We start from the raw sequence: 6000 nt of genomic DNA on the forward strand, positions 1-6000 counted from the left end.
TGGCAACATGGTGACCTTACATCACCTATCACAAGACCACCATGGCACCGCCGTTCACAAGATTCGGCACGTTGGCGATGGCTCCACCGGTCACGCCGGTCAAAATCATCACCACGTCGCCAACCACGAAGACAAAGACCACCATGACACCATCGGTCACGCGGGTCACAAGCATGGGCACGTCGCCGACCACGAAGACGAAGACCACCATGGCACCTTCGTTCACGCCGGTCACAAGCATCACCACGTCGCCGACCACGAAGAGGAACACCACCACGACACTGCTGTTCACGCCTGTCACAAGCATCACCATGTCGTCCACCACGAAGACAAAAAGACCACCAGGACACCGCCGGTCACGCCAGTCACAAGCATCACCACGTCGCCGACCTTGAAAATGAAGACCACCATGACACCATCGGTCAAGCCAGTCATAAGCATGTCCACGTCGCCAACCACGAAGCTGAATACCACCATGGCACCGTCGGCCACGCCGGTCACAAGCATGGGCACATCTACGACCACGAAGACGAACATCACCAAGCCGCCACCACCATGGATTATCACCTCTCACATCATCACCACGTCGTCGTCCATGAAGATGGCAATCGAGAAGTTAAGCAAGAGTACTCCAAACTACAGTATACTAGCGAGTCATTTATCTATTTGTGTATGTACACCAAAGCAAAAATCTGTCAACATGAAAGTCATGCGCAATGGTGAGGTGAACCTACTTCTTAAAGGAAATTTCAAACGGTTGAGCGTGTGTGCACGAATTTGACAAAATCCGTTTAAAACTTCATACACGAAATTGACGATTTACGACTGAAGAAACTCGAAACCGATTGTAGGAATTGATTCATATCACCGGCACACATCTTTTTTGTGTACAGCTTATTTCGATTCGGAGTATGTTTATGTTAACTTAAAGAAAGGGTATGTGGATGTGACGCCCCAAAACCGGTACCATGAGGATCCCAGCGAATCCGCCGAAATCCGCACGATATCGATTTTAGGAGACGCACCACCAAGCGCCTCGTACACGCCGGAGCATGCACGCGATGCGGGTGGAATCAATCACGAGCGGTAACATTACAACAGGATTACAATAGAGCCCACAAGATACATATATATTACAACAACGACTCCAACGAGTCAAGATACAAATATACAATACAAAGATCCAAATCATACAGAAGATCAAATATGTCCGAGTACGGACAAGATACAAATTTGGACTAAGAGTCCTGAAGATAACCAGTGGCGTCCATAACCCTGCCCAGGCCAAGCCGGAAGGGTAACCTTGCTAGCGTCGTCTTCATCGAACATATCTTCATACCTGCCCGGTTATATCCCGTAGAAGCAGCAATAAGTACGGGTTCGTACTTAACAAGACTTCAAGACGTATAAGCATTTGTCAACCAGTCGTCCTTTGTACTTGAGGCACGCAGGGGACTTAGAGGACGCAAGAGGAACGTCATAGGCAATATGGTGGGATTAAGCGGCAGCGAGCAAGCACTAAAAACCTATAGAGACACTCTACAACAGTCGTCTAATCAGAGAAGATGAGAGAGCGCATAACTAACAGTTCTATACTCTGCAAACATAACACAACCGATGTGTTCCCCCCTCGCAAGGAAGTACTTACAAGGGCACTCACACGGTAGACAAGTTTTACCCAGGTTTTATTTAAGTTGTGCTAACTTACTACGCAAGTTATTAGTATGGAAAACAACACGTGTAAGTTGTCTATGGTCGAGTCATACAGCTCCAAGTCGTCCATAACCGCGGACACGGCTTATCGATAAGATGTAACCCTGCAGGGGTGCCCAAATGTGCCCACACGCACGATCAATCCAACCTAGCAAGCGAAGGATATCACGACTCGCACTCTCCTTCACGATAACAATGTCCAGGAAGCCACCTAACTAAGTTGAACCCGTATCGAAGTCCGGCCGTATCTCCGAAGCGGACCTAGCTGTTTGCGACAGCGTACTAGGTGGTTTAAACACACACTGGGGCGATAAACCACTTCGCAGCGGCTCCGCGACCTATACGTGCATACCAGAAACAAGGGATACAAGGCACCCTAGGGCTTCCCAAAGTAAAGAAGTAACAGGCTGGCATGCACGCAACAACAAATGGTAAAACATTGCAAACTAGTTGTGGCCACTGGACAAAGCTGTAGATTCCGGCAGTGGTCAAGGGGAGACCCAGAAACATACCCACGTGTGGTTAGAGCGCTCAGTCTCGGGACAGATAACAAGAACTCGGGGTCCTAAGATATTTAGGAAACACAAGTGAGCCGTCACAAGACGACCAGCTGACCCACCGATGCCTCCGCTAACAACTATTAACAAGTAACCATGATACTTCCAACAGATATAACCATAAACCATGTGTCATGTTCCCCAACTGATAACCCGATAAGATAGCGGTAACGGTAACGAGATATAAACAACACTAGCATGCACTACGACTCGCAAGGCAGACCCGATAACCAAACAACAGCTGTAGGAGGTTGGTGGTTGGTGGTGGCGATATGGGCTGCTTGAGGTAACAAGTGGAAGGGACACGTGACAAGAACGCAACTTAAGGATAGCATGAGGGAGAAGGCAAAATAAAATAGGTGAGCGACTTCTGCAGGGGCAGAAGTATAGGGAAAATGCTTGCATGTTAAAGCTTGCCGAGGAACATCCGGAGAACTTGTCGTAACTCACCACACCACTTCGCGATCCTATCCGGGAAGAAGCAAATGCTGGAACACACAACGTATGCAAGTCTTACTACTACGGATAAAGAAGAATTCGGCATGATCAAGATGGTATGCATGACATGACAACGATGATGCAGTGCAACTTATCCATATTAATCGGAGTCGGAACCCCGAACAAACAAGTTAGGTTGGAGTTGCATTTCTACCGGCAATTTAAGTGTTGGTTAGCATGGCATAACATGGCGCTACTTCAATATTAAACGGAGCAGGGAAAACCTAGTCGGTGTTCCGAAATACTCCGCATATATGTTAGGTGAACATGCACGACTATCAACGCGCGACATGATGCAAGATGCAAACAGATGAATGGATGGCATAATCATGTTCCTCATGTTTTTCTGATCAAAATGGACATAAAGTTTGTTTGATTTGGATTTGTAAAAGTGGAATTATGAAACAAATGCAAAACCATCTGATTGTGAATTTTGTGAAACTGAAATTGATTTTGGGCGGGAAACAGTTTACACCGTGATGGAAGCTAGCCGCAGGCAGTGACATGTGGGTCCACGGCCACGTCAGCATCCAACGTGGAAGAAACAAAAAGAGGTTGTATCTGCGCGCCAGCAGATTCAAACTCGGGTGTCCACGGTGGATGAACAGGGTGGTAGCCAGTGGGCTGATGATTCAGATTGGTAAAGGTACAGATTGCATACATCGTATAGTGTAGCTCGTGAGATAACTGAATTTGAGACAGATGCAACTGAAACTGAACAGCTGCTGGTCGCTACTTCGGTTGAAGATGTCGAGCAACCTGTAGGTTCTACTGCATGAATCTTGAATATTTGAGCAAGAGGGTGGTGCCGTGAGTCGAATGGAATTGGTGTTGGTGGAAACGGTGCACAGAAACGGCGGCGAAGCTCGCCGGAAAACGGGACGACAACACAGCGAAACTGAATTTTGACAGATGGAAACTGAACACAGACACTACGAACTGAAGAACGTGACAGCGATTTCCTGTAGACAACGAAGTTGCACGGATTTTAAAGTTGTGGCCGCGACGAATCTGGACATCGTTTTGCGCAAAAAGAGACACTGCCGTGAAGCTGGTTGTGGGGAGCATCTAATGGATCCATTGAATCGTGCTGAAGTGGTGTGGAACACCGGTGAGTTTCGCCGGGAAAAGAGGCGGTGGTGGTGCTGTTTTAACAGCAACAAAACATGAACTTTCACGGTTGATCTTTGCGTCGTCGTGGACGTCGCAATACTTGACGGATTTGGGCGATTCAAAAAACTAAGATGGAGCTCGTGGTGGCGTGCATCGAATGGGACAACAAGCTTGCTCCGGGGTGACTCGTGTCGCCGGAGATGCTCGTCGGAAGAAGACACCGTGAAACAGAAACTGGGCGGTTTCGTTACTCGATTTCGTTTTCTTCCATCTCTTCCTCAAACCAAAGAAACAAGGGCATGCATGGGAGGGAGATGGTTAGGTGCTCACCCAGGGGTCCTTGGTGACGAGAAGGAGGGGTTGGCGGAGGTTGCCGGCGACGAGGAAGAAGAGGTGGCCGGGAGGTGGACGACGACGTCCGTGAGGAAGACAGCAACGACGGGGAAGTGAAAGGATCGTATGCCGCACCTAGAGGGGGGGTGAATAGGTGCTAACCAATTTTTAGTTCTTTTTCAATTTAGGCTTGACACAAAAGGTAAATTCTCTAGATATGCAACTAAGTGAATTTACCTATATGACAAGGCTAACAACTAAGCAAGATATATCTAAGCAATATAGAGATAGAATAGGATAGAGGTAACCGAGAGTGGAGCACGCGATGACACGGAGATGATTCCCGTAGTTCCCTTCCTTTGCAAGAAGGTACGTCTACGTTTGGAGGAGTGTGGTTGCTACGAAAGCCAAACCAACAGCCACGAAGGCTTCACTCGGATCTCCAGGTGAGCAACGCCACGAAGGCCTAGCCCACTTCCACTAAGGGATTTCCTCGAGGCGGAAACCGGGCCTTTACAAGGTTCTTGGGGCACACATCCACAACCGAATTGGAGGCTCCCAAATCTGTTACAACACAACAATCAACAACAATACATCAACACAAATCAACTAGGGATCCAAAGAGGAACACTAGCAAGGGGGCCCTCAACAAAATGAGGGGGGAATGCAAATTGCTTCGGTGAAGATGTAGATCGGGGTCTTCTCCTTCGATTCTCCAAAGCACAAGGGATTTGGGTGGTTGAGGGAGGAGATCCGATGGATTTGATGTTCTTGGTGGCTCAACAATGGTGTATGTCTTTTTTGGGAGGAGAATGAGCAACCCTAGCACAAAGAAGAAGAAGCCTTTAAATAGAGGCTGCCGATTCAGCCGTTGGAGCGTTGGAGAGGGGTGGCCTGGGCCGGTACTACCGCTCCTTAGGCGACGCGCGCGACCATCAGGAGGCGGCCACGTGGCCAGAGGGGCTCGGTCCGGGGGGGGAGGCCGGAGCCTCCGGCCGGGGTACCGGCCGAGGTACCGCCGGGGCTCCAACCCCCCTGGCTAGTATACTGAGGCGCCCCCGCGCCACCGGTACCATGGGCGGTACCATGGCCGGAGCCTCCGGCCGTGGCCAGGCCGGCGGTACCGCCCAGGCCTCCGCTCCTTCTTCTCTTTGCTTTTCTCTTCTTCTTCTTATTTCTTTCTTTCTTCTTTTCTTTCTTTTCTCTTCCGATATCTTGCACGCTCTTCACACCTTGGGCATCTAGGGAATGTAGTACCCTACAAATCTTATAAACCGAAATGTTCATATATTATCATTGTCATCAACACCAAAACTACATATAAAATGAGATATGATCTTTCAATCTCCCCCTTTTTGGTTTCTTGATGACAATATAAGATTTGCAAAAGATGAGAGTATTTGAGGAAGAAAATATAAGATTTGCATAAAAAGCTCCCCCTAGACATGTGCATCTAATAGAATAGACATTTGAATAAGAGGCACATAATCTAGGATCAAACTACTCAAGTAAATACGAATCACCAACAAGTGCAAAGATGCTTAGAAAGCAAATAAATTCATCACTTGTAGAGAGAAGAGACAACCATATGTGAGTAAAGACAAGTGTTGAGTTTAGAGATCATACCACATGAAGTTCACTTAGTCTTTACCATAGATAGATAGATAGATAATGTCTCATACATAAATAGATAGCCCCTATGACTCACACACATAGATAAGGTTCATAAAGCATAATAAGTAGTTCTCAACAATAGATAACCATAAGTCACAAGCATAAAGAGTCA

This window comes from Lolium rigidum, chromosome 3 (genome assembly GCF_022539505.1).
Source record: "Lolium rigidum isolate FL_2022 chromosome 3, APGP_CSIRO_Lrig_0.1, whole genome shotgun sequence".
NCBI classification, from domain to species: domain Eukaryota; kingdom Viridiplantae; phylum Streptophyta; class Magnoliopsida; order Poales; family Poaceae; genus Lolium; species Lolium rigidum.